Source organism: Heptranchias perlo, chromosome 5, assembly GCF_035084215.1.
Source record: "Heptranchias perlo isolate sHepPer1 chromosome 5, sHepPer1.hap1, whole genome shotgun sequence".
In the NCBI taxonomy this organism is placed as follows: domain Eukaryota; kingdom Metazoa; phylum Chordata; class Chondrichthyes; order Hexanchiformes; family Hexanchidae; genus Heptranchias; species Heptranchias perlo.
In genome coordinates this window covers 7,881,104-7,904,596 of record NC_090329.1, presented here as the reverse complement: position 1 = coordinate 7,904,596, position 23,493 = coordinate 7,881,104, and positions in this window count along the sequence as shown.

Below are 23,493 nucleotides of genomic sequence, written 5' to 3'. Positions count from 1 at the left end.
GGAATTCAGCTCTTTTGTCCATGTTTGGACCAAGGCTGTAATGAGGTCAGGAGCCGAGCGGTCCTGGCGGAACCCAAACTGAGCATCGGTGAGCAGGTTATTGGTGAGTAAGTGCCGCCTGATAGCACTGTCGACGACACCTTCCATCACTTTGCTGATAATTGAGAGTAGGCTGATGAGGTGGTAATCGGCCGGATTAGATTTGTCCTGCTTTTTGTGGACAGGACATACCTGGGCAATTTTCCACATTGTCGGGTGGATGCCAGTGTTGTAGCTGTACTAGAACAGTTTGGCTAGAGGTGCGGCTAGTTCTGGAGCACAAGTCTTCAGCATTACAGCCGGGAATTTGTTGGGGCCCATAGCCTTTGCTGTATCCAGTGCACTCAGCCATTTCTTGATATCACATGGAGTGAATCGAATTGGCTGAAGACTGGCTTCTGTGATGGAGGGGATATCAGAAGGAGGCCGAGATTGGTCATCCACTTGGCACTTCTGGCTGAAGATGGCTGCAAACGCTTCAGCCTTGTCTTTTGCACTCACGTGCTGGACTCCGCCATCATTGAGGATGGGGATGTTTACAGAACCTCCTCCTCCCGTTAGTTGTTTAATTGTCCACCACCATTCACGACTGGATGTGGCAGGACTGCAGAACTTTGATCTGATCCGTTGGTTGTGGAATCGTTTAGCTCTGTCTATGGCTTGTTGCTTCCACTGTTTAGCATGCATGTAGTCCTGAGTTGTAGCTTTACCAGGTTGGCACCTCATTTTTAGATACGCCTGGTGTTGCTCCTGGCCTGCTCTTCTACACTCCTCATTGAACCAGGGTTGATCCCCTGGCTTGTTGGTAATGGTAGAGTGAGGAATATGCCGGGCCATGAGGTTACAGATTGTGCAGGAGTACAATTATTCTGCTGCTGCTGATGGCCCACAGCGCCTCATGGATGCCCAGTTTTGAGCTGCTAGACCTGTTCTGAATCTGTCCCATTTAGCACGGTGGTAGTGTCACACAACACGTTGGATGGTGTCCTCAGTGAGAAGACAGGACTGTGTCTCCACAAGGACTGTGCGGTGGTCACTACTACCAATACTGTCATGGACAGATGCATCTGCAACAGGTGGATTGGTGAGGACGAGGTCGAGTAAGTTTTTCCCTCGTGTTGGTTCGTTCACCACCTGCCGCAGGCCCAGTCTGGCAGCTATGTCCTTCAGGACTCAGCCAGCTCGGTCAGTAGTGGTGCTACCGAGCCACTCTTGGTGATGGTCATTGATGTCCCCCACCCAGATTACATTCTGTGCCCTTGCTACCCTCAGTGCTTCCTCCAAGTGGTGCTCAACATGGAGGAGGACTAATTCATCTGCTGAGGGAGGGTGGTAGGTGGTAATCAGCAGGAGGTTTCCTTGCCCATGTTTGACCTGATGCCATGAGATTTCATGGGGTCTGGAGTCAATGTTGAGGACTCCCAGGGCCACTCCCTCCTGACTGTATATCACTGTACTGCCACCTCTGGTGGGTCTGTCCTGCCGGTGGGACAGGACATACCTAGGGATGGTGATGGAAGAGTCTGGGACGTTGGCTGAAAGATATGATTCTGTGAGTATGGCTATGTCAGGCTGTTGCTTGACTAGTCTGTGGGACAGCTCTCCCAATTTTGGCACAAGTCCCCAGATGTTAGTGGGGAGGACTTTGCAGGGTCGACTGGGCTTGGTTTGCCGTTGTCGTGTCCGGTGCCTAGTGGTCCGATGCCGGGTGGTTCGTCCGGTTTTATTCTTATTATGACTTTTTTAGCGAGATTTTACAACTGAGTGGCTTGCTAGGCCATTTCAGAGGGCAGTTAAGAATCAACCACATTGCTGTGGGTCTGGAGTCACATATCGGCCAGACCGGGTAAGGGCGGCAGGTTTCCTTCCCTAAAGGACATTAGTGAACCAGATGGGTTTTTACAACAATCCGGTAGTTTCATGGCCACCATTACTGATACTATTTTTTTTAATCCCAGGTTTTATTTCATTAATTGAATTTAAATTCCTCAGCTGCCGTGGTGGGATTTGAACTCATGACTCTGGATTATTAGTCCAGGCCTCTGGATTACTAATCCAGTAGCATAACCACTATGCTACCGTACTCCGTTTCATTATACAAATATTCTTTTACTTTATTTCCTAACTATTCTTATCTTTACTATGGGTCCCTATCCATATGATGCATCTCACTCCCCACCTATGATGGTTCCCAAGCCTCCGCTGTTTTATACCTAATTATTAAGTGGTGTGGGAGAAAATCCTGTTGACTGTGGAGAACTACCTTGCCTTTGCTCTGAGATGTCACGTGGCTGAGAGTACCTCCCCCATGATGTTTCAATGCTATTGTCGTCTTTATTTGCACATTACTATTTGGAAACATTTGAAAGATGGAAATATTGCCTGCATCTAGTATTTTCCATGAAGGATAATGGATAGCTGCAAAGGAATTACAAGCTTGTAATCCAATCATAGAGTTTAAGTAACATCTTAAACTACAAGGGTGAAGCTCAGGCTGTTTATGCTTGTCTTTGAATTTATAAGACTGGATTACTGCAGTGATCCAATTGCTTGATGTGGACATTTTCCAATGTGTTTGAAGTTAAAAGTAGTGCTAATTGAGATATTATTAATTTTTTAATGAAGGATATGGAAACATATTGGATAGCGTAGTACAATCTGCAGCATTATCAGCTTTATGTCAGAGTGAACTACAAGGCAATTTACTATCTTACAGAACAAGAAGGGCAGAAAATTATTGCAGCTGAATTTTTTCTAAAATAAGAACTTAAGTTTTACTTATTTTATGCAATTAATCTTATCCATTACAAATCATATTGCAATAGATGTGTTTTATACATTTTACATAAAATCTATTATATGTGAATTTTATCATATCAAAGTTGATTTTAACTGTGTTAATATTTTTATTTTGATTGAAAATGGTTCTGCCTGATGTCTAAGTTCAAGAGGCTTAGGGTCAGCTAAATTCAACTAAAAATCTGAAACAATTCTTAGTATGTATGCATAATTTCCAAATAGCTAAAATATTGTTCTGAATTATTTGTGGACATCTTTGTGAAAATGTCTTTTGCAAACGTAATGTTTACTGAAGGGGAAAGCCAGGAGTCAGTGTGCCATAATGACATCGCAATTTGATAGAATTGACATCATCGTGTCATGTAGTTGTAACCAAACAAAAACGTTTTTAAAGATATTTTAGTAACAGTGCTCCCTTAACGGCTTTCCATTCTGAATTATCATGCAGGTAGGTTTGTGTCCTTGTGCTGTAGTAGAGCGAGATGGCATAGATGGTTTACTCTGAGGAGCTGCTGTTTCAGATGGAGGTGCTAATAAGTAGTTAGTGTTACCTGGGCAAAACTGTCAGTGACAGGTGCAATAGAATCTGCGCAGTGAATCTATGGTGAAGTTAACAAGAAGATATCTCAGGTTAGAAATACAAGCACTGGGAATGAACCTGCTCAATCTTCATCAAACAACAATCTTGGATATTTATTGACAAACTGCTTAATTAATTTGAAAAGACTTGGCAAGACACCGATGTTTATCGTACCAGCTACTCAAATGAAGTAAAAATGAAACAAAACGTTCCAGTGGGTGTTTGAATATATTTTGAAGTAAAATCACAGCATAGACTAAGGTAGCTTGAGTCAGTGCAAGAAATGTCAGATGTACAGGTTGGACAGTCTATTAATGTGTTTCAGGTTCATGCACGTTCAAAAAAGAAATTTTTAATGCAAGTGATAGAAATTGTACAATTCTGGTCACTGTATTTTGGGAAATTAATCTTGGCGTTGGAAAAACTAAATTTGTTATCTGGGTAGAAAGTTGAGCTACGAGAAGAGGCAGCAGAAACTTGGAATGTTTCCACTGGAGAACCGAAGGCTCAGGCTGAACTTCTTGAAGTATTCCATATCCTAAAGGGTATGGAGAAAATTAATGTCATTGGTCCTGATGTTTATGGGGAGGTAGGGAGGATACAGGTGAACCAGGTAAGACCGAGTATTTGTAGGTCCTGCCGATCTTAACGGCAGGTACTCATTTGCATCTTGTAACTCCGCCTTCCACCTGACAGCCAGCCAAATGGACAGCCTAGCGAATGGGAGAGAATACTAATGGCAGGTGGCCACAGCCGGGGACCCTTGGGGACGGTCCCCGGCGATTGGGGTGGTGGGGTGGGGGGGCAGATTGGCAATTGGGAGGGGGGAAATTGACAATCGGAAGCGGGGGAGGTCGGCACTCGGGAGGGCTGAGGGGAGGTCGGAACTGGTAAGGAAGCTCCGGTCGGCAACCGGGAGGGCGGAGGGAGGACTGCGGTCGGGAGGGCTGGGGGAGGTGGGAGGCTGGAGATCGGGGCTGGGGGAGTGCGAAGGTTTCCTCGAGGAGCCCGTGGGGTGCACTCCTGCTCCTCCAGGCCTACAAGGCGTGTTGAAAGAGCCACTCGCCGTGGGGAGCCGGCAGCTCCGCCTTCCTTTTCACTGCCGAGTTTCCCAACCCCCGAGAAACCCGAGTTAATTTCAAACCGGGCTCCCAATTGCATTAAAGGAGCCCGATTTAAATATGTTAATAAGCGCCCCGCCTCAGTGGGACAGTCAGACGCCCCGATATCGGCCGCTATAAAAACAGCGGCGGGCTGATGCATGATGTGTTGGGGCCGGGTTCTGCTAATTTCACTTTTTAACCCCCTCAACCCTCTCCCGCCCGTTGTGGGGGATTAATATTGAGGCCATTATGCTTAGCACAATCACAGATTATGCAATAAAACGGCATAACCTCAAACTTAGTTTGGCGGGGGGGGGGAATGGTGAAAAGATAGTTTAGATTCAACTACTTCACGCAGAGGGTGGTGAATGTGTGGAATGGACTGCCAAGGGGAGCCATTGGGGGCTGATTGTATCAGAACATTCAAAAGAGAGTTGGATATATTCCTAGAGAAAAGAATTGATAGGGTAATGTGAAAGATATTGTGGGATATCATAGTTACCACACACTGGGACTGGCCAGATAGACCAAAATGATCTTTTCTGGTATTGCACATTCTTATGTTCCTACGTCAATTCATAAATGGAAGCCATCTCTGGTGAGACACCATCACACCGTTGCAGGATAAAGTACTGATCAAAATTCACTATATAGGCTCACGCATGATAAATGGCTACTCAGACATGATATCAAAGGCTACTAAAACCTTTGGAATCATACGCCTGTCCATTTAGGAGAGGGGAGATAGGGGGAGAAAATCAAAAGAAAATTAGAGAGAAAGAGGTAGATGCCTTCAAAATAAATAATACATTCTTGTGATGTAAGGAGTGAAGTAAGGTGAAAGGAAAAATGCATTAAATAAAAAGTTAACTTAGATAGATAGCATGTATGCAATAGAGAGCAAAGACAGTTAAATGGAGTTGAAGTACAGATCAGCCATGATCTAAATGAATGGCAGAATAGGCTTGAGGGGCTGAATGGCCTACTCCTGTTCCTATATTCATATGATTCCTAGAATCATAGAATCGTAGAAAGGTTACAGGACGGAAGGAGGCCATTCGGCCCATTGAGTCTGCACCGGCTCTATGCAAGAGCAATCCAGCCAGTCCCACTCCCACGTCCTATCCCCGTAGCCCTGCAAACCTTTTCGTTTCAAGTAGTTATCCAGTTCCCTTTTGAAGGCCATGATTGAATCTGCCTCCATCACCCCCTCGGGCTGTGCATTCCAGATCATAACACTCTCTGTGTAAAAAAGTTTTTCATCTTGTCACCTTTGGGTTCTTTTGCCAATCACCTTAAATCTATGTCCTCTGGTTCTTGATCCTTCCGCCAATGGGAACAGTTTCTCTCTATTTACTCTGTCTGGACACTTCATGATTTTGAATACCTCTATCAAATCTCCTCGCAACTGTCTCTGTTCCAAGGAGAACAACCCCAGCTTCTCCAGTCTATCCACGTAACTAAAGTCCCTCATCCCTGGAAACATTCTATTAAATCTTTTCTGCACCCTCTCTAAGGCCTTCACATCTTTCTTAAAGTGCAGTGCCCAGAGATAGAGAGTAAGGTGAAGCAGGAAAAGGGGGCGTATGACAGATGTCAGGTTGATAACACAAGTGAGAATCAGGCAGAATATAAAAAGTTCAGAGGGGAAGTGAAAAAGGAAATAAGACGGGCAAAGAGATTATGAGAATAGACTGGCGGTCAACATAAAAGGGAATCCAAAAGTCTTCTATAGGTAGGTTAACAGTAAACGGGTAGTAAGAAGAGGGTTGGGGCCGATTACGGACCAAAAGGGAGATCATCTTCAACTTACCTTCACTTCCCAAGCACTTCCTCACCTCCCCATTTGTGACCCCACCATTACCACTCACCCCAATCCTGATCCAATATGATGTCTCTGTCTGATACTCACCCTTTGATGCACCTATTTCACGGTCAGCCGCACCCAAGGCAATGCATTCATCGGTTGGCCACTTCACCCTCACTCACTCACTCACTCACTCACACGTCTGTACTTTCTCCCCTTGTAGGAGAAAAGAGCGCAAAATGCACGGGAGAGGGTGAGGACTGGAGGGGGGGCCACAAGAAATAGTGGTCCTCACAGAGGCGAAGGAGGAGGCCCTCAGTCATACCCTCAAGTGCCTGTTCATGGGGGATGCTGAGACAGGCACCCCACAAACATCTGGTGACACAACTTTAACATTCATCACACACAACGTGAATTGATGTTAACAATGATTGGCATGTTGAACACCTCAGTATGCTCATCGCAACATGACACATCTGTGATGAGGCTTAATATTGCCTTCTGATCTCTTACAGGCCCTTCAATGACCGCAGTGACGGGAGAGGGCGATTCCTCAGAGGAGCTCCCAGCCTCTGAGGGTGCACCTTCACATCTTAGTGAGCCATCCACCAGCGCAGATACTCACAACTCAGTGGGTCATAATAGTCAGTTAGTTCGGTTGGCACTTGGTGAGTCACCACACACATATGAGCACGAGCAGACACTGGTGGCAGGAGAGTCCGCATCGGTGGGAGCACTCCTCTCCAGGCTTTGCTCAGCTGGATGCAGATGCTGAACCCTGGGGGCCATCCTTTAAAAGGAGAATGATCGAGGGACAGCAGCACATTTGCGAGATGCTGGAACAGGTCCCACGCACACGCTCCACAATAGCGCAAGGGATGAAGGAGTCCAACTCCTGCATTAGTCGAATGGTGGCATAGGTACAGGAGGGAATCTCTGAGATAGTGTCGCAGGTAACTGCGGAAATGTCTGAGACAGTGTCACAGGTAAGTGCGGGAATGTCTGCGATGGAGGGAAGGCTAGCCTCCATTGAGCTTCAAGTACGGCTCACAAATGAATCCATCTGGGCCCTGACAATGGCCATTTGGACTCAGGTTGAACAACATTCTGCCACCTTAAACAGGCAGACAGAAACTTTACAACTGGGCTTCCAAGGCATCATACATGTCCTCCAAACTGTTCTCCCGCAGGGTGGTAGGAGTGATGTAGGCCTGGCCTAGGAGAGGGATGATGGCGACAGGGGACATGGAAGTGGGGACACCACTCAAAACACTCCCACGTCTCGCCCGTTGCCCCCCTCTCAACCAGTACCCACAATGCTGCCTCCTCTCCAGGTGGCCGCGTCTGTCCCTGCACAGGTGCAGGTGGAGCAGTCTTTGGAGGGGCCCTCACGGGCACCGAAACCCAGAGGGCGTAGGCCGAGAGCATCTAAGCAGTCGGAGCATGAAAAAGAGCAACCTGTCACTACCTCTGCTGCAGCCACAGGGGGTGCACCACGTAGGAGTCGGAAGAGAAAGGCGAAGGTTTTGTGATCACAAAGTGGATGCACACGGGTGTTTTTCATTTATATTTGGTTTTTGATAAAGTCACATTAAATGATATCATTCTCACCACTACTGCCACGTCTTGCCCATTCTTGACTGCCTTTTGTAATGACGCCCTTTCATGTGCTTCATCGTGAATGACCAGACTTAATGCCACACAGTGGGTGTATGTGTAGTTGCAGGACTGTTCTGTGCAGGGGGTGGGATAGGTGTTGGCACTGCTCTTTCCAGGTGGTTTGAGGACTGGACTATTCTCACTTTGTGATCCCCTTATGAGAATCGTTCACATATTAGTGACTCCCTGGCCTCATGAGCAGCCAGGTGAGCCTGGTCTGCCGATGGGTTCATCCTCCTCTTCCTCCTCCTGCTCCTACTGCTGCTCCTGCTCCTCAATGTTGATGGCAGATGTGGATGCTGGATGACTGCATGGGGCCTCATCAACCGGTACCCCTCTCTGCTGCGCCATGTTGTGGAGGACACAACGCACTACGATAATTCGACCCACTCTGTCTGGTGCGTATTGAAGCGCTCCCCCAGAATGATCGAGGCACCGCAATCGCATCTTCAGCAGTCCTATCACATATTCAATTACAGACCTGGTGGCGATGCGGCTGTCGTTGTATTAACACCGTTCCTCGCTGATGGGGTTCCTCAGAGTTGTCATGAGCCACGTGTGCAGGGGGTATCCCTTGTCCACGAGGAGCCAGACCTTAGGGCTGTTTGGTCCGTGGAAGAGGGCCGGGATGTTGGATTCCCTCAGAATGCCAGGGAATCTCGCACACGTGAAGGAATCTTTTGCGGTGGTCACAAACGAGTTGAGTGTTGATGGAGTGATAGCCCTTTCTGTTGATGAACAGTCCTGGCTCATGTGGAGGTGCTCATATTGTTATATGGGTGCAATCAATTGCACCCTGTACCCGTGGGAAGCCAGCCACAGCGTGGAATCCCACTGCCCTCTCCGTCTGGCTGAGGTCGTCCATGGGGAAGTTGACATAGAGCGAGGCCCTGCGAAACAAGTCGTCAGTGACCTGCCTTATGCACTTGTGGGCAGACGACTGAGAGACCCCGGCAATGTCCCCGGTGGCACCCTGGAATGATCTATAGGCAAATAAGTTCAGGGCAGTGGTGACTTTAACTGCGATGGGTAATGACATACCGCCAGGCCCAGCCAGGAGCAGCTCGGCATGAAGGAGGCTGCAGATGTCTGCGACCTCCTGGTGACTCACTCTCAACCCCCGTGTGCACTGCTCCTCAGAGAGGTCCAGGAAGCTGAGCCTCAGTCCCTCTGATGTTCCCCTCTGTGCTCTTGTTCAGGTGCCTGTGGCGCACCACTGTGTTGTGGAGCTACAGGTGGTGGAAGTGCATGCCGTGCCTGGCGAGGATTGTGATGTTCCTCGTCCTCGGATGTACTGGTGAATGCAGCCATCGTGCCCCCCCATCCTGATGGTGTCAGTTTGAGGGGGTCCGAAAAGTTGGTAAATATATGTAAACACAACAATTCTGTGTGTGAACCAAGAATTTTCAGTCTAAACACAAAGATCTCCCAGCCAAAAGTTTGTCTGAGAGAACTGAGTGCCCTGCTGCAATAACTCACCTTTTATCCCCATCTGTCAAACAGGGATTTAAATGTCCAAATGGCTGCCGGCTGAAACACGACTCCTTCACCATGGCATGTTTCACACAGCACGGGAAACACACTGAGGCAGCGTTGAAATTGCTTGCCTTCATTGTTAATTGGATTTATGGACATTTCAAGTACTTTAAGTACTTGATTTACTGCTTTAAATATTGTCCCGCCGGCTTTAATCGCCTGCGGGACTTCCGGGTTCGGGAATGGCGCACGGAGCCAGATGACTCTGGGGTCGTGTGCATTCTTCAGTGGGATGGAGCCGGGATTCCTGCCCGCTCAAAAAAAACATGATTTTCTTTGCTCCCCCGCCCCCAATGCGCCCACACGTTCCTTTTAAAATCGTGCCCTATGTCTTTAACAATTAACTTGGCAAATCAATTACTAAAATACAGTATTTAGGTTTTCGAATGAGGGCCAAACATAATTAGTGATTTTTTTTTGCAAGTTCATGAAAAATGTGCTCGGTTTTAAAGAAAATAGAGAAAGTACACTTGTTGGCATCCTTCCTTTAAAAGTTGCCCCCCCTCCCCAAAACCAATAATGATTCCATGAGGATTGACCATCTAGCTAAGTATGTTTGTCCATAAGAATATTGAGCAGACATAATATCAATGCTTCTAAGAACTAAGATGCAATGTATTGATCAAAAGGATAGGATTTTAAAAATCCAATCAATGTGAGTTTCAAGTTGGGTGATGTGAAAATCCTTTAAAGAATCCTGCAACTAATATTCTTTCAAAGTTTCTGCAGGGAATTTGTTTATGAAACTTTCACACAGTCAAATATTCTTTTAACTTGGGGTCAATTATTTATCTACATGCAAACAAACTTCCAGTGACATGGTGGAAGGGGGTTCCAATTTCCTCACTGTACTGTGTGCAACAAAATGGATCAGCCATTTATTAAGCACTGTTTACGATTTCACAACACGAATGGGCACAGATCCTAGCTAGATGCAAGTGAAGATCACAGATAGGGCTTTATCACTACAGCCCCAATTCTCCAACACTTGCTTGTCATGAGCAAGGCTCCATGCTGGTAGTGGAGCTTTGCAATATTTCCCCTATAAAGTACAGAGGAAATATTCCCCTGTGATTCATATACTATATGCTGGCCATTGCTTTACATCTAACTTCTCTCAAAAAAAATATTACCCATATCCTTGTTCAGTCTGATTATCCATTTGATGCACTGTACAGGTAATATTGCTTATTTCTTTCCTCTTTTCTATGAATGGGTGAGAGAATTGTCAGAGGTACTCAGTTTTACATTTGTTGAGTTTCCATAAATTATTGTTTTCAATTCTCATGATATTTTTGGATTCTGCCATTTTTTAGGTAAATTAATTTCATTTAAGCAAGTGTTTATTTTAAACTTTTCAACTAGGTTTGGTAAAATCGATGAACACCTTTGTCCCCTTGATTGCGAGTGATAAAACAGAGATTTGAAGATGCATACATTTCTGAATATATTTAACATATAGAGAGACAAGAGTAAAAGAAATAAGGCATGGAATCTTTTGCGTGCATTGTGTATCAAATGGGTGCTCATACTGAATGAAGATGTGGTAATACATAAGATTACAGATTAGCTCAAGAGTCAAAAAGTACTACAGAAAAATTAGACAATTAAATGTATCATAGGGATTTCTAATTCACAGATTTAAAACGTGGGTGTTTCTCATACCAGTCTGCACTTTGAAGGGATTCGCAAAATTTCACATGTTCCCCCCCACCCCGAAGATTTATTGGAGTTATTAAAGAAACCCTGGTGTGACTGTTTTAAAAAATCCAAGGTCTCTCAAAATGGCTGCAGTCAGACACATGGCCGAGGACTGGCAGATTTGAAATTGCATTCTCAACAACTTGGCAGGTTTCGTGTCTCAGACAGGTTTCTTTAAACAATGCAGCTGCATTCTAGCCCTGAGGCAAGCTATCAACATGGCCGGCCAACACATCAAAATTCGAGCAGGAAGTGATTGCAGGACAAAAGGTGAACCATCAAGGTACATTCGGAACAATGGTAAAGCAGTTATGGAACTCAGAAATACAGGAATTGGCCATTAACGTAAATGGGCCAGAGATGGGGTCCTTTGTCTTACGTTTCGTGCTTAAATCAAACAATGAAGCAAGCTGATGAGGTATGAAAAAATCCTGTTACCAAGAGGGTATAACTGGGGCTGCCCCAGTATCTCTCTCCAGATTCTCTCTTCGCCTCTTGGCCCTGTCCTGTCTGTCTGCTAGCACCTAAGAAGGAAGGCCATTCAGTAAACCTCGCAACCACATGTCGACAGCAGCAGCAGGGCATCAGAGGCCAGGCCTTTTCATCTGTTTTCACCGGTGAGCATTAATTTTCTGGCCGCCACAAGACAACCTAGCATAAGTGTAAGGGTGGGGGTTAAAAGGGATATTGCTAAACTTGTGATTTTAGAATTTTCCCTCGATGTGTCCGTTTCTTCCAACCCGTTAAGCGTAAAACTGTATTACATCCATAGCGATTTCTTTATCTTCTGTATTATACTGTTTACCTTGTAGTTTTAGTTTTCTTATTAATAAACATTGGTTTTCCTTGTACCAATCCACTGGTCTGTTTCTCTGTCTTTGTTACCACTCGATAAGTCCTCAGCTCAGAATCAGGAAGGGGTAAGCGATTCGCAACCGCACTGCGGGCAGGGCAGCTCAGGAAAACATAACTGGCTGACCTATTATAAGCCCGAGAAACAGTAAAAAAGAAACCCCTTACAGAAATGGCGAGTCAGGCAGGAGCTGAGGCGAAAGTGTGTAACAAGGCAGACAGTGGTGCGGAGGAGGAATCCGCAATGGAGATAAGGTTGTCTGCCTATGTGTGCGGCAAGGTAAATATCGCGAAAAAGTGGGTGGGCGATATGTTAAAGGCCGAGCGTCCCATAGATGCAGTCATCCAGTGGACAGCAAGTAAACAGTATAAGAAAGGTATTGAGAAGGCGGTCTAGCTCTTGTGTTTTAAAAAGCAGGTCTTGGTACTAGACCGTGCTGTAGCAGTGCGAGCAGCCAAGATTAAACAGTTGACCCTAGAGCTGCAGGAAAAGACAGCAGCCGAAGAGCAAGGGGTAGCAGCGCTCCAGGCAATTAGCCAAGAAAGGGCGCAGATGGCAAGGGACCACCAGGCAAAGGTAGAGCGCCTGGAATACCAGATCGCTGAGCTCAAAAGTAGCACTAGGGGTAGAATGGAACACCTGGAATACCAGGTCAGAGAGGCGAGAGGCAGTGAGGTTAGGTTAATGGATAAGATCCACAGCCTCACGCAAGAATTAAAAGAGCAGGAGGAGAAAGTAGGCGAGGTAAAGGCAGCATATAAGCTGGCCTGCGCCCAGGGGTTTGAGGACGCAGATCATGGCCCCTGCAGACAAGAAATAGAACGTTTGGGCATGGCCTTAGCGAGGGCGAAGGGCATGGTATGCCTCCTTAGCCCGAAGGCGGGCCAGTCGGATTTTACCGGCAACCCAAACAGGGAAGTCCCACAGGCAGCTCCCAGAACGACACTGGTTAGGGAACCAGAGGCTTCACGGCCATCACCCATAGCCCCGAGTTTTCAGGAGGTCTGGCAGCAAGGGGGGGTGGAGGATGAAGCATTAGGGGAGACCCAGCAATTCCTGGTAGATAGACCAGGACCGGGACCAGTGTACCCCCTCCGACAACGGAGGTACGGCCCGCCCGCCGATGGCGAGGACCTAGGGGCCATCCAGAACCAGTTTGTAGTGCCGCATGGCACCCCACAGCTCAGGGCCATGGTTAGCCATATCCCTAAGCTCACAGTGAGGGGAGACCCCTCTTTACACTTCCGTGAGATAGAGCAGGCAGCGTGTGTTAATGACTGCGATGAAGCAGAACAAGCAAAAATGCTGCTGTTTTCTCTGGGGGGTGACCTCCTCCAAACCTTATCAGATGAGTGCAAAAGGGGGCAGAAAGATTACGAGGAGTTAAGGCATGAGATATTGGAGGCCATGGGACTAAATGATGGGAGTCCGTTCGCCCGGGTGGGAAAAACGGTACAGCTCCCTGTGGAGTCCCCACAGGCTTTCGCAGACAGGCTGTGGCCAGTCTACCGGAGCGCATGCCCGGGAATGCCAGGGCGGGCATTCCTGAACAGAGATCAATTGGCCCACTGGCTCCGCTGTCTCATGACAAACTGCCTGCCCCAAATTCGAACACGAGCTGCGGCCTGGTTTGACCCCCGTAGCCCCCAGACCACCGAGGAAACGGTGATCCGCCAGCTCACGATAGCATTTAAAAATATCAGGGGTATCGAGACGCCCCAACCGAAGGGGAAAGTCCACGAGGTTAAATCAGGGGCCCAGCATAAAAGGGAATGGCACCAGGAAGGGAATCGTCCCGCCCAGGCTAAGTTAAACTGCTTTGGGTGCGGGAAGAACGGCCAATGGCGCAAAGATTGTAAAAACCCCTGGAAGGATACTAAGGGAAAGAAACCCACCGCCCCAGCCCAAAAGGCAGCGATGGGGGAGGCAGAGACAGGAATTGCCCCCGCTGCCATGGAGTCATTTTTTGAGGCCATGCGATCTTTTATGGCCAGCCAGGGAAGAATAGCAGCCACTACCGGTGTGGTAGCTCCCTCAGCCCCCCCTGACGATGCCCCGCTATGACTAGAGAAGAAAGCGCAGATCGGTCAGCAGGAGGTGAAATTCCTGGGCCTGACCATCCGCGCAGGGGAAAGAGCCATAGACAAGGCTAGGAGGGAAGCGGTCCAAGAGCTACCAGTTCCCAGAACCGTGGAGGCGAAAAAGCAGGCAGCTGGGATCCAACCCGAGGTTAGAAATCCCCAGCTCCCAGCAGCTCCCAGCTCACAGGCAGCACCTGCAGGTGAGTCCCTCTTCTGGGACTCAGGTGGGGAGGAGGAGGAGCCCGAGGCAGGTAGTCCTGCCCCCGACCCAGGTTTTGAACCTGGAGAGGAAGACTCTCAGCCACCGGCAGCAGGCAGCAAAGGGTTGCCTGTCCCCAGCTCAGACTTGGGAAGGGAGGAGCCACAGGGGAAAAGCCCCCAGCCAGCGAGGACTGCGACCCACAGCAAGGGTCCGCTCGCCAGGGTAGCCCCACCAACAGCACTTCCTAGGAGGTCCCCTCGGACACCCCAGCCGAGGAAGGCATGGTCGCCGGCTCCCCAGTTTAAAAGGGCTACCTCCCGTGCTAAAGTTAAGTCGAAAGACAAAGGTCCTCAGCGAGCAGTCGCGGGCTGTGAGGGACCGGAAGTAAAGCTCAGTACAGCCACGCCGCAGGGAGCAGCCTGCAGCAGTCCTGACAGAATTTAAGCTGGCCGCTCGGAGATGGGCGGCGGATGTATATAACTTTAGCAGTTAAGTTTGTAGTTTTAAGTTAAGATGTATAGGTTTATTATAAGGTGTGGAACCGTAATGTAATTTTAAGATGGAACCGTTCCAGTATTGTCTACGTGAGCCGAGGTCGAGGGACCCGCTCACACCTCACCCGAGCCAGGCAGCCTGTATGGAGCCCGGCCAGATGTTAAATTTTATCAGTTTGATTTTTCAGATGGTGACAGAACCAGACTAAACACCCACGAGCTTTTGGACGGGATTGGGAGACAAAGAAGGGGTGTTTTTAACGATGTCTTAACTGGTTTTAACACGGGGTCTCCTGTCATCAACAGCTGAGATGACATCGAGCTGCAGACCCAGATTAATGGTTTAAAAACGCAATTTAAGCCGGTGTACAGGGTGGAGAACATTGGTGTCATTCAGGGGGGTGCACACGTTCGTTTCACAGCGGTCCCGCCCTACGTCATAAAGTGGGAGCATGGTATGACGGGTACTGACCTCTCGGGGTGCCAGAGCCGGGGATCACACATAATCCTGTGTCCCCAGCACTTGAACGCCGATTCAAAACCGCAGTGCGGGTTCAGAGCTGCTGACGCGAAGCCTATCAACTGCACCATGGAAGCCATGGCACAAGGCCATGTTCCCCCACAGGTGGCGTATATAGGAGGTGGGACATATTGCATCACCACAGCAGCGTCTCACTACCAGCTGGTGTGCGGTGAGTGACAGCAGTTTCTGCTTTAAACCCGAGGCAGAAGTTCAAGTGGCACAGACACGAATTGTCCCCATCCCTGAACCATCCACTGTTCACCTCACTGTGAAAGAGAATTTCACCAACCTCCAAAAGTATGTAGCCCACTTTGGCTACCAGATCCCCCCTCTCCCAGAACACCTCGTTAAATTATTAAAAGCAGTAGGGGTGTCCCAAAAACACTTTTACACACTGGAACAGAAGACTGTCCAGATAGGGGCCGATATTCTGAGTATTACGACCCCATCCTGGTGGGACATCTTTGAGAATATAGAGGTCCCCTCCTGGATTCGTCTGGCAGCCTGTTTCATTATTTTAATAAAGATGGTCCCTTCCGTTTGTTGTTTTCAATAAAGTAAGTTTACGTTTTGATGTTATTTTGAATAAAGATTGTTCATTGTTGTGTTGTATAGTATGCGAAATACTGTTTCATCCCAAGTGGTGCAGGGGTATTTGGACCCCTCCGTGCTGGGATTGTTGTAATTCAACCTTGTTTTCTATCCGAATGCCTGCCATACACTGGGGTTCTCTCCAAGTATGGGAATGTATGTGTCGAGGGATTAGGGATAGGTAAATAAAGGGGAAGGTTGTTTGCGACGGTCAGAAATCTTTGCTCACCTTGCATGGACACTTCAAGCAAGTTTAAGTATCCACAGGGGGGGGTGAAGGGATTCGCAAAATTTCACATGTTCCCCCCACCCCGAAGATTTATTGGAGTTATTAAAGAAACCCTGGTGTGACTGTTTTAAAAAATCCAAGGTCTCTCAAAATGGCTGCAGTCAGACACATGGCCGAGGACCGGCAGATTTGAAATTGCATTCTCAACAACTTGGCAGGCTTCGTGTTTCAGACAGGTTTCTTTAAACAATGCAGCTGCATTCTAGCCCTGAGGCAAGCTATCAACATGGCCGGCCAACACATCAAAATTCGAGCAGGAAGTGATTGCAGGACAAAAGGTGAACCATCAAGGTACATTCGGAACAATGGTAAAGCAGTTAGCGAACAGATCGATACAGGAAATGGCCATTAATGTAAATGGGCCAGAGATGGGGTCCTTTGTCTTACGTTTCGTGCTTAAATCAAACAATGAAGCAAGCTGATGAGGTATGAAAAAAACCTGTTACCAAGAGGGTATAACTGGGGCTGCCCAGTATCTCTCTCTCTTGCTCTTCTCTCTTCGCCTCTTGGCCCTGTCCTGTCTGTCTGCTAGCACCTAAGAAGGAAGGCCATTCAGTAAACCTCGCAACCACATGTCGACGGCAGCAGCAGGGCATCAGAGGCCAGGCCTTTTCATCTGTTTCACCGGTGAGCATTAATTTTCTGGCCGCCACAAGACAACCTAGCATAAGTGTAAGGGTGGGGGTTAAAGGGGATATTGCTAAACTTGTGATTTTAGAATTTTCCCTCGATGTGTCCGTTTCTTCCAACCCGTTAAGCGTAAAACTGTATTACATCCATAGCGATTTCTTTTTATCTTCTGTATTATACTGTTTACTTTGTAGTTTTAGTTTTCTTATTAATAAACATTGGTTTTCCTTGTACCAATCCACTGGTCTGTTTGTCTGTCTTTGTTACCACTCGATAAGTCCTCAGCTCAGAATCAGGAAGGGGTAAGCGATTCGCAACCGCACTGCGGGCAGGGCAGCTCAGGAAAACATAACTGGCTGACCTATTATAAGCCCGAGAAACAGTAAAAAAGAAACCCCTTACAACTTTGTTTGAGGAACAAAACAATCGTACACATGCCTTCACTCTCATTCTGTAAAAATTAGTACAAAAATATTAAAATTATGATACTTAATAAATTATCACTCCCCCACAAGTAACTATGAGCTCTTTTCAGAATAAGAATGTAAGAGGATAAGTGCATAAGTCACAGACATGTTTCCAAATATAGTTCCAATACACTGACGTCTCACCTTTTTCCATTCAGATACTCAAATGATGCACCAAACAGCTCTGCAGTCAGGAAAATAAATTGGAAATATCAACAGAAGCAGCAACAAATTAAGGTAATATTGCCACGGTAATTATAATTATAATTCAATTAGGTTACTTAAGTGAATGTATTTATATTCCCTCGGAATAATAGAATGACAGTAGGGTTCTACCAAAACATAAAACTTTTGAGATTTAAATTGTATAAGTCATTTTTATATGTTGTTAGCATTGAAGATTCTTGATATATTGATTTGTCTGCTCATAAAATACACCCAAAAAGAGAGTCAGGTTAGTGATTGGTGGCAGGTTAAAGTAGGGCACAATATAGTTTCAAAAGAGGATTCATTAATGAGATATCTGGATAGTGATCACACTCATAAAGATATGTCTGTTTTCCAGGACAATGGTAAACTATATAGGTCTAGAAATTGCTGTTTGTGACATTAACACATCAAGATGTTACAAATTTTGGGTCTGCAAGAGAAGATCTCTCAGCTTCAGCCTTTAGTCACACATGTGAATGGACCTCACATCCCCTACAATCACAATCAGCAATATATTTTAATGGCCCATTATCTGGTTTTACACAGGGGCCATAACAGTGAGACCCCTCATTATATCAATCGGATACACTCATCCCCCAATTGCTTTCCTCCTGTCTTTTGGAAGGCAGACTGATAAGCACTCTAGTGAAATGAGGCCACTGGAAACCAACAAACTGGTTTATCATACATAAAATACATGAATGAAGAGATTAGTATTTTCACTGACTTTTGCCTTTTTCCTATTGCTTCTTGTAACATCAAAAATACCACTCCACTCCTGTTAGCAGCTAATCTTACTTTACAGGTCAGTAATCCCTGAACTGACTCGCACTAATATTTCCTATTACAGACCACGTGCATTCATACCTCAACCGAGAGTCTCTCACAGCCTTCCTATGAAGAAAAAGCGAGCCCCTTCTGCCTAGTTCACTATTTCAAACTCAAAACCCTCTCCCGACAGTCTTTTTGTCCACACCAAGTGAAAGGAAGGCAAATCCTTAACCTCCTACCTCTTCCTCAGCTCTCTTTGTTGAGGATTGGCACACCGAACTGTCAAACAAGGCTACCACCCTGGGCCAGAAATACCCCTCCCCCATTCACCAGTGTAAGAGTCACGGTAGTTACATTGCCTGTTTAGTTGGGCCTCCTGCTGTGCTCAGTGAATGAAACCAACCCAACATAGTATGTGTGAACCTATTCAGAATGTGCTGACAACCCTTCCTATTATCTGACACTGATATAGTATTGTGAGCATACATAATTCTGTTAATTACTTTGACGGGTACCTCAGCTGGTGGACCGAACCAACATCCCAGATAGTCCTAAGGAAGGGCCTTTAAACTTGAAACGTTGACTGACTGACATCTGTTTCTCCACAGATGCTGATTGTCCTGCTGAGTATTTCCAGCTTGTTCTGTTTAGGTCCCAGTTAGCTTGTTTGTTTTTTTTAATTCATTCTCAGGATATGCTTGCAAGGCCAACACTTATTGCCCATCCCTAGTTCCCCTTGCGAAGGTGGCGGTGAGCTTAATTGTCCACCACCATTCATGACTGGATGCGGCAGTACTGCAGAGCTTTGACCTGATCCGTTGGTTGTGGGACCACCTAACTCTGTCTATAGTGTCTGTAGTCTATGGGCGTTAACCCCTCTTGTGACCAATAGATTGGATGAAATGATGTAACTTGGGTAAAATATAGACCAACAAATATAATTAATGAAATCAATTAAAATAAACGGAAATATTTTTACACAAAGGCAATGAACCTTTAAACCACAATTGCTGTTAGAATTACTTGTATGTGCGATAGGTAAAAATATTGCATTGTTGGCATTATGGAAACATGACTGTGAGCAGAAAATAGACAAGAGATGAAGCAAACATGGTGCAAAATACTTTGTAAAGAGAGATCTGTTCATTTTGCAGGAATTGCAGCATTATTAGTTGTGACATTATTGGTAATGCTGTCAAAATGTGCATAAAGGCAAGAGGGGAGGTGGCAGAAGCAATATGTGCAGAAATAAAAGCAGCAACATAACAATTGAAAACTCCTATCAGTTGCTAGCTTAAGGTGAATAGGTGAACAATTAAGAGGGACTGCGAGGTATCATAATGGGGGATTTCAATGTCCCAGAGGCAAAGCAGACAGACTAGGGACAACCGAAAGTAGAAGTGAAAGTCTATAAAAATCCCTTAGCAACAATCAGTGATTAGATCTTAACCTGTAAAAAACGTTTTTTTGGGATGGTGCTTCATTAGATTTAGTATTTAGCAATTCACCAGAAAGTTCAACTCATGTTTGTCAGTGATAACTAACAATAACGATGGAGACAACAATATGCCTTTGTATTGTGCCTTTTAAGTAAGAAGAAGTCCCAAGGCACTTAAGAAAAAACAAACCAAGCAGTAGGAAAGGAATTAGGACAGGTGATGAATGCATAGTCACAAGGCAGAAAGGTGGGAGTTCATAAAAGTAGGGCCAAGATGTTGAGAGCTCTGCTTGAGGTGGGGATGGGGGGAGGCCAGAATTGGAGAACCATAGTATGCAAGCTAAAATGTGGGGCTGGAAGAGGTTGCAGAGGCGATGTGGGACAAGGTCATGGATGGATTTGTAAAGGAGTAAATCTGTCGCCCACCCAATGGAAGGGGGTTGGAGGCCAGAGCCATTTTCATGGCCAGGCCTCATTGAATTGTAATTGTAATTGAATTGAAATCTGGGTGACTTTCCTCTTGATTTTCACTCTTGGTGTCCCCCACAGCAGCAAGTCTTGAGATCTGAAAATCACAGTCACAAAACACAGGTCTTAACACTCTCCACAGCACAGTATTTATTTGGACCACAGAGTGGGGCCGCTGTGCTACTGACATAGATTATTTATGTTTCTACTATTGAATTATTAATTAAGAATTAAAAATAATAATTTAAAAATTATATCACATACTCTGAGCGGCACACCGAATGGAATAGTGGGAAATCGGACAGTTCCTCCACGGAGCCCAGCCGGGTCAAGGTAGATGGGAGGTGGAGGAGGGAGGCGATCCCAGGGGGGGGCTGTGAGGGGGGTCAGACATCACGGGGGCCATTAGTGCTCTTCCTGGCCTCACAATAATCATTTTAAAAAAAAGCTTCTTTGTTTAACCTTTTTTTTGGAGCGGTCCTTTTTAAGGACTGTTGGTTGGTCCACTCTACGCCAAGTACCAAATGGCAGAGCGTGCGCACGTGAGAACGAGGGTCCCACCTGTTTCTGGTGGGAGCCTGTGACGCCCACGTTACCACCCCATTCCCGCCCGATGGGGGAGGGGGGTGAAAATCAGCCCTTGTGGTGCTATGAATAAAGGGGATAGAAGATCGCGTAAGGAGATAGAAGAAAGAGATAGTAGGTAAAAAAAAACAAAGCTGTTTCCTTCCTGAACTTAGAACAAATGCTGTAATAGTGAATAATATACACAATTTACACAACAGATTAATCAAGCGAAATCAAACTTCAGTCCGCTTAAATAGAAATGTAATGACTCTTGCTAATCTACAATTTTATTAGTGTTTGTAGGCTCATAAAAAATGCTATTTGTGTTTTATTTATGACCTGCATGCTAACTCGATTGGCTGTGTATTCTAAGGCGACGTGATTTGCCATTTGTAACATCATTTCAAGTGTTGTTCGGAATGAAAAATGAGTTGGCCTTTCCAATGTGCTGATCTGTCGAACAGCTGATGAGCAGCTAATTTGCCGTAACTTCCAATATGGACATGCTTGTGTGCCTTAAAGAATTTTTTTTTCCCCCCAATTGCTGAAAACTATAATGTTTGAGGTTACTGTTTCAACTTTAGTGGCACTTTTATTAAATAAGCTGTACGCACAATGTTTACTCAGTGTGGTGTGAAAGCAAAAATATTCCATGTGTCCCACAGACTGAATTACGATTCATTCTACTGGGAAACAGAGGCCCCGATATTTACGAGGAGGCGGGGAGGGTTCGGAGGAATATGGAAATGCGGGGAAAACCCAGACAGCCCAGGGACGCGGAGCTCCTGCCAGATTTAACGACAGGACCTCATTATAATTTCTTTCTTCCCTTTGTCGTCCGGCAGCAGACCAGATTGACAGGCTGGCTGGCTGCCGGAGGGTCCCTAGCAATCGGGAGGGAAGGAGCAAGAGGTCGGGGCTTTTGGGGGTTTGGCAGGGGGGGGAGAGGTCAACGATCGCGGCAGGGTGAAGGGAGAGTCCGCGATCTGCAAAGGGAAGGCTGAAGGCTTCCTTGAGGGGCCGGGGGGAGCACTCCTGCTTCTCCTGCTGTAAATGGCACTTATTTTCCTGAGCCGGCAGGTCCTGCCTTCCTTTTACTGCCGGGTGTCCTGAGACCTGGGAAACCTGGCCGGCAACTGTTAAATTTAAATCAGGCTCACAATTGCACTATGTGAGCCTGATTTAATAGGTGTTTGATAAAGTGCCACATGGTAGGCTTATCATCAAGATTGCGGCCCATGGAATAAAGGGGGCAGTAGCAACATGGATACAGAAATGGCTAAGTGACAGGAAACAGAAAGTAGTGGTGAGCGGTTGTTTTTTGGACTGGAGGGAGGTGTACAGTGGTGTTCCCCAGGGGTCAGTGCTGGGACCACTGCTTTTCTTGATATATATTAATAACTTGGACTTGGGTGTACAGGGCACAATTTCAAAATTTGCAGATAACATAAAACATGGAAGTGTAGTGAACAGTGAGAAGGATAGTGATAGACTTCAAGAGGATATAGACAGGCTGGTGGCATGGGCGGACACATGGCAGATGAAATTTAACGCAGAAAAATATGAGGTGATGCATTTCGGTAGGAAGAATGAGGAGAGGCAATATAAACTAGAGGGCACAATTCTAAAAGGGGTACAGGAATAGAGAGATCTGAGAGTATACATACACAAATCGTTGAAGGTGGCAGGGCAGGTTGAGAAAGCGGTTAAAAAAACAGACGGGATCCTGGGTTTTATAAATAGAGGCATAGAGTACAAAAGTAAGGAAGTCATGATGACCCTTTATAAAACATTGGTTCGGCCAAAGCTGGAGTATTGTGTCTAGTTCTGGGCACCGCACTTTAGGAAAGATGTGAAGGCATTAAAGAAAAGATTTATTAGAATGATTCCAGGGATGAGGGACTTTTGTTACGTGGATAGACTGGAGAAGCTGGGGTTGTTCTCCTTGGAACAGAGAAGGTTGAGAGGAGATTTGATAGAGGTATTCAAAATCATGAAGGGTCTAGACAGAGTAGATAGAGAGAAACTGTTCCCATTGGCAGAAGGGTCAAGAACCAGAGGACATGGATTTAAAGTGATTGGCAAAAAAACCAAAGGTGACATGTGGGAAATCTTTTTTACACGGTGAGTGGTTATGATCTGGAATGCACTGCCTGTGGAGGCAGATTCAATCATGGCCTTCAAAAGGGAACTGGATAAGTACTTGAAAGGAAAAAAATTGCAGGGCTACGGGGAAAGGGTGGGGGAATGGGACTAGATGGATTGTTGTTGTATAGAGCCGGCGTGGACTCGATGGGCCGAATGGCCTCCTTCCGTGCTGCAACCTTTCCATGATTCTATGACTCTGTGTTACGAAACATATGCCTCGAAACCTGACTCCGTAAAAACGGCAATGGGTCCTTACGCGGCGGGTTGGGGACGCGTTCCCCATTTGTAAGTTTTTAGTCATCCCCCCAGACCCCTCTCCCACCTGTCGTGGGGGGGGAGGGGGGGTTAATATCGAGGCCAGAGTCTAACATTCTCCAGTGTTTGATTTTGCATTTCATTAGGTCAAAACAGATTATTTTAGCCCTGTGCGTTTTGCTGGTAAGGCCACATTTTGAAATATTACTTTCAATTTTTGGCACCTCATATTCATGGGAAACTGAGGCAGGGGTAGCACTCGGTAGTCACTGTAACAGAAGA